The following is an 18,292-nucleotide window of genomic DNA, read 5'->3' as shown; positions in this document are numbered from 1 at the left end:
TCCCAGCAAGGAGAGAGGCCTGCGTCTGTCCCACAAGAACCCGTCCCAGCAAGGAGAGAGGCCAGCGTCTGTCCCACAAGAACCCATCCCAGCAAGGAGAGAGGCCAGCATCTGTCCCACAAGAACCTGTCCCAGCAAGGAGAGAGGCCAGCGTCTGTCCCACAAGAACCCGTCCCAGCAAGGAGAGAGGCCAGCGTCTGTCCCACAAGAACCCGTCCAGCAAGGAGAGAGGCCAGGATCCCACAAGAACCCATCCCAGCAAGGACAGAGGCCAGTGTCCCACTGGGGACGGAGGGGTGCACACCCAACTTACAGAATACACAGAGAGAGATATTTCAATTCAAATACAAAGCCTTCATGAGGACACACTGGCTAACGCTGAAGCAACAAGTTCTAATAAGACAGCTGTAACAGAGGGAGAGCGTTCCATAATATTACATAAAATACAGACATGAAAGTATGATCTCAAATGCAACCCCGTGATTACTCATCATTCCTGAGCATTATTGTTATGAAACACATGACTAATAGGAGAGGAAGGCACAGTGGAGCAGTGGTGAGCACTACTGCCTCACAGCGCTGGGGCCCCGGGTTCAATTCTGGACCTGGACTCAGCAGTTAGAAAACGGATGGATTAATACCAAAGCAGTTAACAGTTTTAACTATGCTGTAACTTTGAGTAAGTTGCATGGTTATCAATTGGGACTGAAGATTTAGGCATCCCTTTATTTTTATTCATTAATATTTATTGTAATCCACACTCTATATTACTTATATAGTACTTATCACCCATTGTCACCAATAAAGAGCAAATGCATACCCCATGGTTCCATGTGCCTGTATTCCACAGGTATCAGTCACGCACTAGCACTTAAAAAGCTGTTTCAGTCATAAAGAGACAATACGTGGCCAACAAGTGTAGCAACGCTCAATGAGCTAAACTTCCATTGCCCCAAAGTCCAAGTCTGAAGCAGATCCAGTGGATCACAGTGAATTTTCCTACAACACAGAAGCGGTCAGCACAGGTCAGTCTCGACCAGACAGGGACAGCAGCAGGAGGAACACAGACATTTAGGTGCAACATTCCCAAAATGCAAGACAGCTCCAGCTTGTTGGGCTGGGAATGGAGTTCAGGAGAGAGATCGGAGCTCAAGTCCACTCCCCAGTGGACTTCTAATCGAGGGAAAGTGAACATGAAATATAAAAATAGTCATGATTTTGCTGGGTGCCGTGTTCTGAGGAAAAATATTAACGCCACACACTGGCCTTAAAAACAGCCAGCAAGGGTGTTTACTTGGAGCACATTTTCACAACAGGGGGGTCAAAAACTTCATTTCAAGCTGCCTCTCCACTTTATCACCAAAATCTGGACAATGACTTGCAGCTCCAAAAACCTGGAACAGATCAAACTACTGCCCAGTGGGGGACTTGCCCCTGAGTTTAATATCTAACACAGGGGGGCACAGCTCCCTTCCTCCGGAGGGCCAGAGGGTTTCTTGTAATTTCATTATTTACTTAAAGGAACAACTTCAAGCCTTTCCATGCTCTCACGAAGCTGGAGACTCAAAGATGATTAGAAAACCTTCTGGACAGAGGACCTTGAGGAACAGAGCTGGGCATCTCTGTTTACAGGCAGCGAGAGAAAACATGCGTGTCCTGCCCACTGTGTCTCCACCTGGCACACAGCCTGTCCCAGACAACAGCAATGAAAGGCACCAAGCCTGGAGGGCCACAGCTGTAATGTAATAACCATTTAAATAATACAAACAGTAGCTCTAATCCTCCAGGGAAGCCAGGAGTGAAACAATAAGTCTTTCCACTCCTCCTCTGAGCCTGGTACTTCAACCCTAGGTTTGCAAACATGTGTGACAGGGAGGCAGTGTGGGGTTAGTGGTGAGAGCTGAGGCACTGGGAGAGACAGAGGGAGGCAGTGTGGGGTTAGTGGTGAGAGCTGAGGCACTGGGAGAGACAGAGGGAGGCGGTGTGGGGTTAGTGGTGAGAGCTGAGGCACTAGGAGAGACGGAGGGAGGCAGTGTGGGGTTAGTGGTGAGAGCTGAGGCACTGGGAGAGACAGAGGGAGGCGGTGTGGGGTTAGTGGTGAGAGCTGAGAGAGAGAGGCAGTGTGGAGTTAGTGGTGAGAGCTGAGGGACTGGGAGAGAGGTACAGTAGCTCATTCCACCACTGCCACCATTGGACAGGCACTCTAGCAAGCACTCCATAGTGAAATAAGCCTCATTGATTTTTGCTCAGATTTGGCCCTAGAGCAGCACCACACATACAATCCCCTGTGAGGGATCAATTTACAAGCCAAGTGCTCAATATCGAAGGTCTGTGTGTCTGTCCCACAGCAGAGAGCATGTCCTTTTCTGCGACAGCTAGGCGGGGTTACAGAACACTTCACTCAGCCGTGAACAGCTGGGTCTGGCATTCTCAGTGTACGCGGCTTTACATTTAGGTGTTAAAGAAACTGTGGGCCCAGTAGCATCTGCTCCCGCCTGCTACTCCACTTCCTGCTGGCCCCCACACTGTACTGTGAGTCAAACAGCAGATCTTTCTTTCCTGCTCAGATTGGACGTGAACGTGAATTCTCAAAGCAGATGACAGGCGAGTGGGGATGGGAGAGGCAACCAGAAATAGAAAATCTGTGTGTTTTTATCTTTTTTTTTTTCTCTTGAACTTTGGAATTATTCCCACATAGACAGTCGAAGCGGAAGGTATAGCAGTAACCCAAACACACCAGGATCTGAAAAGGAGACGACACAAAGTGTGACCAGAGCCTCAGGTTGCTCAAAGCTGCCTAGATCTGGCGTGTTTGTGCGTGCTCCATTTTGTGCACGGTCTTGTACTGCTGGCTGCCCGACCATGGCTGCTATTGGGGTAGCAATATCGGTAAAGGGAGGAAAAGAAAGGGGGTTCCAGTGAGGGGGGCAGCTTGAGAGAAGGAGAGGAAGTACAAGACAAAGAGAGAGAGAAACTGTCAGTCAGGGAGGGAGAGGTACAGGGAGAGAAAGAGGCTGAAATAGAGACAGAGAGCAACAGAAAACCACCAAAAGACAGAGAGAAAGAGACTGACCAGGAGTGACAGGGTGAAAGAGAGCGAGGCACAGCACAAGAAAAAGAGAGACAGACAGAATAAGACAGCGGCACTGAGCGAGAGGGGGGGAGTCGGAGGGTGTAATGTTACAGAGCCCAGCTCTCTTGTCTGCTGTTTCAGCTGTGCTGCGGCCAAGGCCAAGCCAGGGCTGATGGGAAGACGATGGCACAGCACCACCATCATTAGCACTGCTGACTGGCTGGCCCTGTCATACCAACACGCTCATCCCCCCTCTGGCTGCCCCTTGGGCACGGGCACATGCTCACCTATGCCCTGCGACCTACAACCTACACACTCTTGTCACTCCAGCTTCTGCATGCCTCAAGCTGTGCAAGGTTAAAGCCAGTGGATCTGCTCTTCTGCTTCCTTGTTGGCGTTCCTACAAGAGAGGACCGCAGACTGCTACAGGGCCTAAAAGATTACAATATCCTAAACATACCAAGGTGTAAACTGTGCAATTGGCACTCAACGTGGAAGAGATAACTGTTTTCTTAAAGAAGAGTCTGTATCTGGCTCTGCAGGCCGGCGTCGGGAACCACTGCAGTGTTTGTGCTTCCTCCGTTTTACAATTTGTGTTTGATCCATAGAGGATAAACAACAGGTGTCCTTTTACCGAGCGGTATCAAATGCACTGGAAGAGCTCAGCTGTGCTCACAATGGCAAGTTAAACACTAGCGCCTCGGGTCCAAGGACACACGGAGGAGGTGGCAGCGATCAACACCAGCGCTCGATCCTGGCAGTGTCGGCGCTCACCGCATCAGCTACCGACATGCACTGCAGCACAGCGACATCCGTTGTTTTACTGCGAGGGGAGACCACCGAGGAAAACCACGCTGCGGTCGTAACCTCGGTGTTAAAGTGTTGGTAGACGCCTCTTCCCTCCGGACCAGACTTTTAAAACCGATGACCTGTGTGGTGCTGTTGGACATTCTGCTTCTGCTCACTGTTGCCCACCTACAGTTTGCCCTTGATGCCACAGCTTCTCATGTCTGTGCGCTGGGACTGCTGGGGCAGAATGGTGGCTACATGCTGCACTCCAGTGATGGAGGAAGTGAGCCCCTTTCAGTGCATAAAACCCTGCAGCATGAAACCCGCTACACAAATGCAATGCATTCTTAAACTGTACTTATTCTTAATTATTCCACACTACACACATGGAATTCTTAAACTGTACTTATTCTTAATTATTCCACACTACACACATGCAATTCTTAAATTGTACTTATTCTTAATTATTTCACTGATTTGGTAAAATCAGCAACCCAGACCTCAAAATAGAATAAAAGGGCAATATCCACTCTAACAGCAATCCAGCAAGCAGCGTCTCACAGGATGGCAGGAAAGCAAGGAGAGCTTTCTGACACACAGCTGCGCCAAGCACTGCGTTTAGCCTCCTGTACCCACCCTGACCTAGGACCGTCAACCACACCCTGCCCCCCTCCTCCATCCCCGCCAACACACACTCACCTCTCCAGCATTAGGGGAGACGTTGCCATGGAGACGAGTCACTGAGCAAGGATGCTCGGCCGTCCCAGGGGCTGGGGTGCGATAACACATGGCAACACAGCACAGCCCAGCGCACACACACACGCACACACGCGCGCTCCCAGTGTGGAGCAGGCTCTCACAAAGACAGTGCCAGCTCGTGCAAAGCGGATTATCCTCACTCACAAATCGGCAACGAGCACGTGTCCTCAGAACAAGGGGAGCAGCCCGAGGAGACGGCACATCTGCCCCCGGCTGCACAGGACAACCCCGGCAGCCCGGAAGGCACCTGCCTGCTCCGATGGCAAAGGAGGGCCGGGAGCCCGACTGGGCTCGGCTTCTCCTCTTGCCCAGCAGGGGGAGGCGGTCCGAACCGAACGGGCGCATTCCGACAATTTCGAGGAGCAGCACCTTGTCCATGTAAGCAGTTTTGCAGCGAAGCCGGATGACTGATCTGACCTCAATGCAAGAGAGAGAGAGAGTGCCCGTGTTGCTCCTGCGCTGCCGGTTAAGAGATTACAAAAAAAAGTGTAGCCAGCATTGATAAATCCAAAGGCAGAAAGGTCAGCAGAAAAAAATAAAACCACCTGGAGCCCTGGTTTTGGGCTCCCCTGTGTAGTGAATTGAGGGCCAAGGCCCAGCCAGCGCTCCCAGTATGTAGGTCACTGCCCTCCCATGAGAAGCAGCGCCAATGGCCATTCGGGGGCTGTACAACTGACAGATACTCGTTTTCCCCCACATCAGGACAAGAGTCTTAATCTGGATCAGCCCCAAGCACACAACGGCCTCCAACCTTCCAGCAGCGGAAATCCCAGGAACAGAAAAAAAACTGGAGGTGGAGAGTTTTCTACACACTCTTGGACAAACTGTAATCCGGGACAGAAATAGCCTGGATGTGGCATTCACGCCTTTCATTTACTAAATCCATAAACGCACAGCCACCCGCCCACCCGCCCACCCGAAAAAGAGTCCGGTTATTTTTCTCTTCACCGGCAAGCTATTTAGAGCGATCTTTCGGTTGTTCGGCTCTCTTTCTGCGTCACCAGAGCCTGTTTGGATAAACTGAGTCGTGTGAACTGTGTATTTTTAGACTGACGCATAACTTCCTAAAGGAGCGGTCTGGATCACAGGCAAGTTTGCCTTGCCGTTATTTAAGATAAAAGTGGGGTGTGTTCGGCGCCTGCCAGCAACTTGCTGCAATCGCTAATCACCCCCTTGTGCAACACCTCCTCTTCTTCTATAACAGACACCTCAAATATCTGTGCAGGAAGGCAAGCAGAAAAATGGAAGCTGTTCTGTACGTTAAGAGTGTTGGGGGTTTACAAACGTGCTCTCTGAGATCCTCCATAACACAGGTGGAACTGGGTCAAACAACGACACTAATACGGGCGATCTGGCTGAAAGACCTCTCTGGCTGCAGGTTGAGGCTGGATCATGTTACCGTGACTGTGTCACTAGTAGACTGTGACCAGTGTTCCATTACAGGATCCTTCCCTCCTCCAATCAGCGCTCGTTCTACTGTATGGGGCGGTTCTGCCCTGTGAGGGACACTCCCCTCCTCCAATCAGCACTGATAATCTAGCCTGGGGTGGTGCCACCAGTGAGGGACGCTCCCCTCCTCCAATCAGTGCTGATATTGCAGCCTGGGGCTACCCGATTGCCTACTCCCAATTAGTTATGTCCAACAAAAATAATCATCCATTCAAAATCAAACACTCAACATAAAAGAGAAAGCAAAATCAATCCAAATCAAGCTTTTCCCATGAGCTCAGATATTGACTCCAGCTTGTCCCCAGACTCCAGCAGCACGCAAGGCGCCGGGCGAGTGAAAGACTTGACTTTGTCCAACTGAGCCCGCTCAGTGACCCGCGCGGCTCCAGCCCGTTCGGACCGATCACCAGCCGCGCTGGCCCGTCAGCAGCCCCCGCCCCCAGCAAGCTGTGCCATCAATCTGCCAGCAGCTGAGCTCTCGGGCCATGTGCGTCTCGGAGCAGTCCTTGGCGGGAGGACAGGTACATCAGAGCACAGGCACGCAGTCAGGCAGATAGCAGAAGGGGGTGGGGGGGGTGGGGGGGGGGGGGGGATTTTCAGGAGAGCCTGTGAGGTGACTGAGTTAACCCCCACCCCCCTCGCAGGGTTTGTTTGTACCTGAGCAGGCAGGAAGCAATCAGAGATTAAACTGTGACAGGAGGGCTCTGAACCGCACGGGCAGGCTGGTCTTATCGCAGAAATGCATCACTCTACCGGGCGCTGGGGGGGAGGGGTGGGGGATTGTGTGTGTGTGTGTGGGGGGGGGGGGTTCTGCTTTGCTATACAGGCTAGACGCACTGTCGAAACCCACTGTGCGTTTCAGGATTGGAGATGTACAAGATCTGATGAGGTGTACCCAGCTGTGTGGGTGCAGGGAGGTCAGGATGGCAAACAGACTCTGAGCTCCACAGTGCTGTCAGGCTCATGGCTTTGGGACTGACATGTTCTGAGTACAATCAGTGAAACAAAGTGAAAATGCAGATATGTACTTCACCTCCACCCAACAGTTACCTTAAACCCACCTCTGCTTATCCAGAAGCACTAAGATCCTTGAAGTGTGTGGCTCATTTGCAAGGCACAAAGGTCTTGGGCCTTGGTGACACAAATGGAAACGAGCAGGAAATGCATTTAAGACAGGAGGCTCCACTTTGCACCAAGTGTGGCGGGAGGCTGGAACAAGCTGCCCAGCCATGCGGTTGAAGGGGATTCTCGAATGATCACATGGAAACGTCTGGATGAGATCACATTAATTAGCTAATAGCAACTGAGAGGAGGAAAATGGGAAAACCCGGAACCCAGCTCAAACTGCTGTGCATCTAGAGTCTTACATCCATCCATGAATAGGCTGCAGTTCTTCACCTGCTCTTACAGTCCTAATCTTAAAAGAATTAATTCCTAATAAAAGGTTATAAAAGCTTCATTTTACCAGCTTTACAAACAGGCTCTGAAGGACCCACGGCCGATATTTTCCATGCTGACTTGGATTTCCCAACTTCTGGACAATCACATTATAATAATACACTTTTTTATATTTTTTTATACAGCACCTTTAAAAGTGGCTTCTCAAAACGCCTTACAGAGAAGAAAAAAACAATGCGAGGAGACAGCAGAATTACTCAGTTACAATAAGGGTTGAGCATACAGTAGGAAAGCAAAGGGGCAGCAGACGCAGGACCAGCTCAATAAAAGTAAAAGCCCTTCTGAAGAAGAAGGTTTTGAGTCTGGATCTGAAAGCTTTCTGGGAAGATGGCTCTCCGATAGCCTTAGGGACAGAATTCCAGAGCTCTGGAGTGCAGCAGGAGAAGGCCCTGTGACCCATAGTAATGTAGACGGGCTTGGGAGCCCACAACTTGCCCACAACTAAAGCCTTAGCAAAACTGGTTCTCGGTGGCGCAGATCACAGCTGCCAGAGGACAGGACAGGGCTCTGCCTACTCGCGCATCGGCTGGGGCTGAGGAGGGGGAGACTCCTGCAGCCTGGAGCATGGAGAGCAGCTGAATGGGGCCCGTTTGAGCAGTCCTCCCCTTGCTGCCTCCAGGCCCACGTTCCTCCTTGTCTATTTTCCTCGGGTACAGATCTCATGTGAGGAAGAAAAGACAGCTTGATTTTCAGCCTTTTTGCAGCCAACACCTAAATCCATATATATCCCTGTCCAAGCATCTTTAGGGCTTGGACAGGAGGGCTCACAAGACACATGAAGAGAGACGCCCCTTCTCTGCAAAGAGCAGTTTAAATACCGGGTTCCCGGCTGAAGGGCAGTCCGAGGCTCTGGTTTAACTACAGTCCCTGTGATGGCCACCCAAACCTCCTTCCTGTGCCAGTGTGATGAGCCTCTCCCTCCCAAACTCCTGGCAGGGCTCACCCCAGTGCGGTCTCTGCCAGTCTGAGTCCGGGCGATTATTCTCAGCCTGCGCTCTCTCTTGAGGACCCTCACCCAAGCGCTCAGCAGCCGTGCCCGCCCCCAGGACTTCAGCACAGGGCCCTGCGGACCCCAGCATGATCTCCGCACTGCCCCCCTGTCGGACACGCTCATCGTGATCCTGTATCACGCGAGCCTGCAAAATCCGGCGAGAAGGGCCGTTCGATGAAGCATGCTTCCTGCACTTTGGGGTTAAAAGAGCGCTTCGCACGCAAGGAATTCTTAAACTGTTATTATTATTTTTCCACTGACCAGATTAAAATCGGTAACCAAACTCACAAAAGAGAATGAAAAAGCAGTTTCAAAGTCAGTGACGTTCCGGACAGGAGTACGCTTTTCACCTGATCACCCCCCTCCCCGATCCCCGATTCCTTGACGCCATTCCCAGCCATCTGTGTTTTTTTGGAATTGTGTGGCGGCTCTCCAGGCGAGACCCAGAAACCCAGGACGTGCTCAGCAGCGAAGCGGAGCAGGCAGGGCAGGGGACAAGGGGGAGAGGCTGGGCCACCCGCCGACCCCCTGACCCCCTGACCCCCTGCTGCACTCTTGAAGACGCCAGCCCCCGCCCAGTCTCATCCAGGTCACCCGTCTCTGGGAAGCTGCTGATGAAGTAGCCTGTGTCACCAAGAGAACTCTAGCACTGCAGGGCCGAAGAGTCCTGAGAGATCCCCAAATAACTTAATTGATCAGATAACCTGCTTAATTGGTCACTGTGGGGCTTTAGAAACTGGGGATTTAAAGGTGACCTTCCAGACCTGCTGGACTGGGGCTCTCCAGGACCGATACTGGAGATGCCTAGTCAGCACTGTAGCAGCAGGCATCCGCTCACACATGAAGAGAGGCTGAGAAAGTCTGCTAGCTGCTAGCTGCATGAAATGCCTTAAGTTCCTCTTTTTCCCCTGAAGTCATCCTGGAGTTTAAAAGCAGCTGAAATGGAGCCAATGCTTTTATTTAAGGGTAAGGATTCCTTATTTTAGCAAAGGGCAGCTCTGTTTCAGTCTTTCAGTGCCCCTCTGGTTTTCATTTGGCCCTTGATCTTCATTTAGATTGGGATAGCAAGCCAAAGCAACAATCTTTTTCGAATCGTTCACTCCCAGAAAAGTGCCTGGGCTACGTGCAGCCCTCATCCCTGAGGGCTTGAGCGGCCCACCCCTGCCACAACACAAGACCGACGACTCAAGTGGAAACTAAGGGTGCATTCAGAAATCCAGACCAGGAGGCACATCTTTACACAAAGGGTGGCGGGAGACTGGAACAGGCTACCCAACCAGGATGCTGAAGCTGGTTTCCTTCGGAAAACGGGATGGATGAGATCCTCGGATCAGTTATGTTCACTCCAATCAGCCTAATCGGTCATCTTCCGTCCTCGAGTTCCAAATTCAAGACCTAAGATGTCAATTCAATTCAAAGATGTGTTGTGTAACCTCGCAACAGAAGGTTTTCCTTAGTACAGAGCTAGACCCAAATGTTACAAACAATTCCATCTCTCTACATGAGAGCCAACTACCAGCACAGCTCCTCCACAGCCAATACCACTCCATCTTGCTGAGCTCCACCTATCTGTTGTATAGGGCGTGCAGGTCAGGTTCTTATGACATTACAAGCATTCAGACTTCCTGTAGGGAGAGGTCCAGAAGACCCCTCCTGCAGGCGACAGACCAACACACAGCTGCTGGGCTCTGGATCAAATACTCAGCACCTCACTGTGGGGAGAGACGGGTCTCAGGAAACAGGACTCTCGCGGCTATACAGACAGAGACAGGAGATGAACGAAGTGTCTTTTCAGGCTTCAGCTCCGACCACACCAGGCCAGAGCAACATTAATTAAAAATTTCACAGCTGGAACAACCTGATGGTTAAACCGCAAGGGAAAAAAAAAATCCATTGATTCCTCACAAATCTACAGCCTCCTGTCCAGGTTCCAGAGGACTTTAACAGTCACCCCCGGCCTTCCCTGTCGTTTTCTTTCAGCCTCTGGTGTTAACAGCTTAACGGATCTCATCACGTGGAGCAGAGGTCGATCAGCGGTGATTTCAGGTCTCACCCAGCCGCTAACTGCAAAGGACTTGCAAAAGCCCCCAGGTCTGCGCCCCCCGATCAGTGGAGACGCCTCTCTGAGCTACAGCGACACCTGCAGGGCTCTCAGGCCACTGCGTGCGGAGAAAGCTGGGGGCTAGCCCTGCTCTGAGGGGGTCCCCAAGCTCGAGTGTGGACTTTGCTATAAAATACGTGGGCCAGACTAGACCGATCTACCCCACAGCTCCTTCCCTGATGGGGCTGATGACAGCTGTCAGGGGAAACGAAGGGTTAAAAGAAAGGGCTGTTAACCTGGGGGAAAAAAACTGTTTTTGTGTTTTTGCGTTGAGAGGACTCGCCGGTGGCGGGGGGGAGAGGGGGGGGGCTGTGCTTCAGCTCGGTCTCAGCGGGAAAGCGCGGGTCACGATCGGCTCTGAGTCACCCGGACTCGGAAAACAAAACCAAGCAGGCAGCAGCTCACGCAGGACTCAGGGGGGGGGGGGGGAGGGGAGGCAGGCAATCACGTTCACCCATCCCGGGGTGGGGGGAGTCGGATCGCCAGGCGATCTCGGAACACGGGCCGTGTCCCGGACAGGATCACGACCAGCTCCCAGCCCGGGCCGCGACTCGCGCAGGAATTCGGAGTTTGGTTTTGATTCGTGGTATTTATTTGGCAGGAGCTTTTATCCAAAGCGACTTACATTGGCACCTGTTTATACAGCTGGGGATTTGACTGCAGCCGGGGGGGGGGGGGTGAAGATCCCTGCTCAGAGGCTCAACAGCAGCGCCCCACTGGTAATCTGAGCCCCCAGAGCCCTGACCGCTCCTCTACACCGTCGCCTCTGGGGCTGCCATTCCTCGGATCTCTGGCCCATGGTGTCCTTCTGCTCCTGACGCTATGTGCCATGCTGCACACATGGCGGTCATGTGGAACCGGAGAGCCGAGCAGAGCACGGTGAGGGAGAGGGGGCCGCCTGCTCACCGTGTCAGGAAACGCAAAGGGGCAGTTGGGCAGAACAGACCGATTTATCTGGGAAACCAGTGACATTCCTGAAAATCCCAGGATATTAAAAGGGTTTCTCAAAAAGAGTAGGGGTGTTACCCTGGTATTCTGGTCAAATTCCCCCCTGGTCTTTACCCATCATGGCCTCCTAATAATCCCCATCTCTGAACTGGCTTCATCACTCTGCTCTCCTCCCCACTGAGAGCTGGTGTGTGGGGAGCGGACTGGCGCATCATCCAGGTGGGGCTGCACACTGGTGGTGGAGGAGGGGATAAAGCGCTTTGAGGGGAGTGTCCAGGGAAAGAGCTGTACAAGCGTAAGGAATTATTGTTAATTCTCTTCCCTGCCCCCAGCTTCCTCGTCCCCTTGTGCACTTCCCTGTTTCTGGCTGCTAGAGCCAGCGCCGGCCGACCCGGCCAGGTAACAGCCTCGCGCCCGAAAGGAGAAGGACCCGGGAGGGGTGAGTCAGAACCAGAACCGCGGGGGCCCCTGGCGCTGACCCACTCCCTCGACCAAGAGGCGTTTACCTGTGTCGTCTCCCCACAAGACACTCCGGCAGGCCTGGAAACCAGGAGGCAGCGTACCGAGAGCCGTCTGCTAACGGCGCGGGTCCGACTGCTGCTTCGGCACGCAGGATTAAACACTGGTCCCGTGGGAAAGAGCAACCTTGCCCAGCCGCCCACTAACGGCACAGCAGGAGGCGTGAGCAGCGATGGCAGGGAAACGAGACTCCCGTTGCCCAGCAGTGAAATCCATTTCAGGTCTGGCCAAACTCTACACAAAATGTAATCGACCAAGTAAACCATACTGTGGTAACTTTCGATAAGCACGCGTAAACGAACTCTCTTTTCTGGAATTGAACGAACAGTTAACAACAGCGCAGCCTACTTGCTTACACGCACTTCACTAAGAAGAAAAGACTGACAACGGGCTGATCCGGTCCTGAGGTCGAACACACACCCTTTGACCTTTAGATGACCCACAACTACCACATATATAATAAGTATTTTAAATTCAAACGTCTGCCGAAGCAGACATGTGACAAAAATGGAGTAAGACGCGTGACGGATCGGGATCCTGGACTCGCCTTGCCGTGCGTAAGGGCTTACAGCCGGCTAAAACCCGGAATGGAGCAGCCTGCTATGCAACGGGAGTCAGACCCGCTCCTCCGCTCCGTGACCGGATTGAGAATCAAGCCCCTCGAGCTGTGAAAAGCGCTGCTCGTGCCAGGTTTGCGTAAGGCTAGGGGACAGGCAGGCCAGCTCCTGACCGCTCCCTTATTTAGGCTGAAGAGCTGAGTCACAGGAAGGCAGCCCGAGTACAAGGCGGGGGGGGGGGGGAGGACCCCTGCGTCTTTTGCACCAGCAGAGCCCCTCATCGCAGGCTCACTGATTTCTCTCTGAGGGTTATTTTGTTTTTCAAAATTTGGTTTCAGCTCTTAAAAAAAAAGATGAACAGGAAGTGAAATCAGCACCAGCCCTGTAATAATTCGGGAGTTCATTGTCAGCTGAAATGGGACCAACTGGACTTCAGCAGAAGGCAAAACACTCCGCGTGGGAGTGTCTAACAGTGTGTCATTCCCACCTGTGCCTGTACATCACAGTTAACAGCGGGCCTGTTTCGGTGACCGGCTTTGTAGGTCAGGTGTAAGAGAGCAAAGCCATTTTAATAGCAGGTTACAGTAAGTTGTGGGGACTCACTATTGGGAGCAATCTACTTGAGCTGGAGTGTTTCTAAAACCCAGGCCCGAGTGCAGAGGATGAGCAAGCCGACATGGGACAGACACACCAGTTCACACTGGTGACTGAGAGACCGGCAGGGAAAACGCCAGCAGACACTGGAGTCCCTGAGGACCAGGAGGGAGAGTATTATGTGGTCAGCGTTCCCAAACCTGGCCCTGAGAATCCCACTTAGGGATGCCAGCCAACACCAGATCAATCAATCACTTTGACACAGAACAGGCCCTGCATGTTACCTCTAAACTGAATTAAATGAATGTACAGACCAAGCAGAATTGCATAGCTGGTTTAGTTTCTCATTGTCGACCAAAGGTTCCACTGATCAGATGGTCAGATGCCTTGCAAACAGCTCAAGTAAATCAAGAAGACTTAGAACAGGGCAACCACCAAATCTGCAATATGGCTAGCTACAAAATTAAGAAATAGTGCCAATACAAAATATACAAAAATAACAGCATCATGCTTAGTGGTATATTTATTTTAGTACTGCCAAGCGATAATCAACGATTACAGTTCCTCTTATGTGCTGCCATTCAGAGGTGTTGAGATTAACTTGACCTGGACAAAGGCGCAGAAGAGAGGAGAGGGATCACTGGACACTGGACACTGGACACTGGACACTGGACACTGGACACTGGACACTGGACACTGGACACTGGACACTGTGCTTGGCTGACGAGCCAACAGTGATATTGACTGAACACCCCTGCGTCAGAATACCCCAAACATCTTCCCGTAGGTTGATCACAGGTCCAGCTGCAAGCTCTAATCTCACATCAGAAGATTAGTAAAGAGAGCTTCTCTGGTCCAGAAAAGCCACTATGATCTTCTGGATTTTGTTCTAGTCAAAGTTCTGCTTAATCAGAAGATGTTAACAAGCTCCCTTGAGCACAGATCATCGACCCTGAAGATAGCCTCCAACGCCAGCCCTGGAGAGCCCCAGTCGTGTTTCCAGAATATTGGGAACACGTGAAAGCTAACAATCAATTAAACTGATTCACTTAATTGAATCCTTAATGGAGTTATAAGCTCCTTGATTCTGACCGCAACCTTTGCAACAAGAATTCCCCCCCCCCCAAATAATCTGAGCTTTGTAAATTACTTGTGAAACACAATAGGTCTGCCTCTGATCTGTAGGAACTGAAAACAAGGAGTTCAACTTAATCCTATTAGGTCAATTTTGGGTTCAATCATGTAACAGCACTCAATTGGAACAAAAAAAAACAGCAGGTGTGCTCAATTAAGGCAACTCTGGTCCTTGAGGGTTGAAGGGTACTGTGAATTATTCTCCAGATGACCGCTAAATCGCTCAGTTTACCACCTGCTTATCTGATCAGAATGAAATTGTTCCAAACGTGGAGAAATGAACAATTTAATGGTTATCCAAGAAACCTGTGGTTTCCAGAAGCAGGGTTAAGACAACCTTGCACTAAAAGCAGTTATGCGTCAGTTTTGAGAGGTCTGCATTGATTCTGGCGGTGCGGACACGCTGCGCGCTTCCGAGCCCTTTTACAGTTTCTGCAGCGAGGGTCTCACTGGGAAATAACGAACTTCACTGCAACGAAGTCACAGGAGGTTCAGCCAGCAGGTCAGAGAGCAGCTCCACTCGCCTCCGGCCCTGGAGAGCCACAGTGCACCAGGTTTAACAGCCAACGCGTCAGCCTCAGCAAGTACAGAACTGGCTAACTGGCTAACAGAGCCATTAAATCAATCAATCGTTTTATCAGGTGCAGTGCCCTTCACAACACTTGGCCACAGAGTGCTTGGCGGGGTGAAAGGACCAGCTGATTAATCAAGTCGTGAAGAGTTGATTTAGCCCGTCTTCATTTGTCTTGCACAACAAGAGCCCCTCAACCTACAGCAGATGCGACAACAGCGCAGGACACAAAACACCATTTCACAACACCGCTCCGTCGGAACTCGGTCCGAACCGAGTCCAGGATGGAGTAAAACCAGGAGCCGGCGTGGCTCTGCGGGACCGAAAGGGAAATTCAGTGTTGCGCTGGCAGGACTGGGTCACAAGCCCAGGGCAGGACTGACAGGGATAAACGCAGGGGGAGCGGGGCGGTGTGAGCTCACAGGCTGCAGGTGAACGGCCTCTACAACCGAAACGTACAACCGCGGGCAGTGGAGTCTCACGGCCGGGGCGTCAGGTCGGACACAGCTCAGGTTTGCCCATCACACTCCTTTCACAGGTCTGCACTGCTCTGATTTGAGCCCCAGCATGGCCGCTGCCCTGACCCCTCACTGAACGAAAAACAGGATGAACTTTGTTTCAGCACCTAAGGTGTGGGGAGTTGTTTAACCAGAGGACACAAGTGGAAACTTTGTAGAAGTTAAAGCCAAGAACCTTTTCTTTTTTTTTTTTACACAAAGAGTTGTGGGAGTGTGGAACACGCTGCCCAGCCAAGTGGTTAAAGCCAATACTTTGGCTTGAGATACATGGATCAAATAACTGCTAATGGCTACAAATGACTCCTCTCATTTGTATATTTTTAAGTTCTTAACTACAGTACGTCATTTCATAATTAAACATCTCCAGCCACTTTCAGCAGTTTGATTAAATACAGGGCCCAGCAGCAGCGAATCCCAGCATGTGTGCGGGTCCCAGGACCAGAACCGAGACTGCACTAAAGCGATGACCCAGCTTCCAACTAGAGATTCGGACTCAAAATCTGCTTTGCCTTCCAAATGTGGCGGGCGGGCCGGACGATCTGTTGTGCTTTTGCGAAGTCCGAAATCTACAGCAACGAGACGGACACGTTTCAAAACGGATCCCGTGTTTAACGTGTTCCTTTCACCTGGGAAATCAAATTAAACATGGCGAACATTTTTTAAAGCTTCATTTTCCCTTTGCCGCGATGGTCCTTCTGGGGCAGATTCGACAAGAAGAGTTCACACTTCTGTGTTTCTATGGTGACCAGCGGGTTTGATATTTTCTCTCTACTGTACAGTACAGTATCCCTGGCGTCACAGCCACTTCAACGTCAATGGTGTGTGTGTGTGTGTGTGGGGGGGGGGGGGGTAAGTATTGATTAACAGTAATAATGATAATACTGATGGAGATTATTATTTTTTTACCAAACACGGCGTTACTTGAGGAGAGGAAGGGAAAAAAGAGAGAGAATTGACTTTTTTTGGCGGAGGGGGCGGGCGGCAACGAGACTCCATGTCAACACAAAACGTGTGACGCCTTGTTTCCTTCACGTCGGGACGGGGCCCTCGCAGACGGAGCTCCCACAATCGCCGCGTTAAGGGCGTCCCCCATATCCCCGTACCCCAACTCCTCCACACAGACCCCCTCGCACCCTCAACAAGGCGGTCTGGGGGCAGGGTACAGCCGCACGCGCAGGAAAAGAGGGCTCGGGCACCCTCAGAAGAAGTGACGTCGTCAGCAGCAGCACGCAGACACGCAGCGGCTCGCGGCACGGTACAGCGCGTGTGCTGGGTTCGGCGGTAGGTCGGTCGATACAAACCTCCCTAAAAATAACGGTCGGGCGAGTCGGGGGGCCGCCGTCCCAACCACGGCCACCCCACAGACTGGCTCCACACGCAGTGCGGGACTCGGCGCCTGTGTCCGCCAGAGAGCCGCCCGCATTTCTTTCCCGAAAACGGATCCGGCCGGCGCTTTCGTGACGAAAACGGAGCTTTTGTTCGTCAACTCCAGTCCGCCGCCGAGAGGTCGTCTAATGGTGACGGTACAACCCGGGCGGCGGGAGAGTTAGCTATCCTACGCGAATGGCAAAAAAAAAAAAAAAAGACGCTTGTTCTAGTACTGCCAACTGTTGTTTTGATCAGTGCCAGCCCACTTTTCAGGCATACCCTTCTGAGGAGCGATCCCTCATTTTAAGCTTCTCAAAACATTCATTTCTTTCTATGCAAGTAAATAATACAGCACACGAACCATTTTCCTAATAACCCCCCCCCACACACACACACACACGCGCGAATGTTATTTTGGAGAGGCGTTCAACTCTTATTTCAGGAAAATACCACCCTGTCGTAAAAAAAAACAACAACAACAACACATCAACTAGAAAACGTGCCACGGAAATGAACATGTTCGTCTCCACAGCGCGACCAAATCCACGCTGACAGCTTCAGCCGGGGCTTGACAGCTCCTGTCACGACGGCTGGCCCTGACGACGACACGGAGCGCGGATCGCCCCCAGAAGAGCAGGGGGGGAAAAAACACCCCCCCACGCAATGTTCTCGGGGTTGGAGGACAAGGCGAACACGCAGAAATGGGTCTCAAACCCATCTTTGTTTCCCAAAGCCTCCCTGGGAGACTGGAGAGGGGTGGAGGGGATCGCCGACAGCCATTATTATAGCAACCGCTTCGACAGGAGGACCACAGACCGGGCACGGAAAAAGCCGGAGTAAACAGCAAAACCGACGGTGTCCGGACCCGCTCCGGGGGCCGGATCGCACCGGCTGAGCACGACAAACTTGTGAAAAGGGGAGCAAGAAGCGAACCGACATTCGTGGGGCAAAACAAAAACAACCACAGCAGCAGCAGCAACTGTGCGGACGTCAAAAACGCCAGAGGAAGGAATTTAACGTCTCACTCACCCGAGAATGGCTTTTCCACAGCTGCGAGGCACAACGGGTAGCGCTATTTCCTTTACGATAAAAAAGTATCAATTAATAAACGACGTCGTTTTGTTTTGTTTTAAAAAAAAGCCTCCGTCCTCTTTTTTTCCCCCCTCTTGGCTGTACAAGGTAACTATTTAGTTCAGTCAAATGATACAATGTAGAAAGTGTCGTGCAATCTAACCTGGATGGCCCTCTTGTCCTGAGTGGCGTGTCCGTTGGCCAATCGCGGACGGCGGCTGGCGCGGCGCGGCCAATGAGACGCGGGCAGAAAGGGTAGGTTGTTTGTGTAAACGCGAGGGGGGGGGGGTTGTTCAAGTTTGACTGACGAGTGTGTATCCCTCCGCCTTGTCAATTAGATTTGCTTGGATTATTTGGAAGGAAATGTCTCTATTAAAGGTACAGGCCCTTTT

The 18,292-nt window shown here is 51.7% G+C and overlaps 1 protein-coding gene across 9 annotated transcripts in view; it reads right to left on the bottom strand.

The window, feature by feature from the left end:
- mef2d (myocyte enhancer factor 2d) overlaps positions 1–18,036 on the bottom strand; it is a 78,490-nt gene extending 60,454 nt beyond the window's left edge. For all 9 annotated transcript variants that reach the window (XM_088904940.1, XM_088904942.1, XM_088904939.1 and 6 more), the window contains exon 1: positions 17,859–18,036. The gene's annotated coding sequence lies outside the window, so the exon portion shown is untranslated. The remainder of the gene's footprint in view (positions 1–17,858) is intronic.
- Positions 18,037–18,292: the final 256 nt, after the last annotated feature.

The sequence above is a fragment of the Atractosteus spatula genome, chromosome 25 (assembly GCF_055471065.1).
Source record: "Atractosteus spatula isolate fAtrSpa1 chromosome 25, fAtrSpa1.hap1, whole genome shotgun sequence".
In the NCBI taxonomy this organism is placed as follows: domain Eukaryota; kingdom Metazoa; phylum Chordata; class Actinopteri; order Semionotiformes; family Lepisosteidae; genus Atractosteus; species Atractosteus spatula.
The sequence above is the reverse complement of the archived record's forward strand: the minus strand, read 5'-3'. Positions and strand labels throughout refer to the sequence as shown.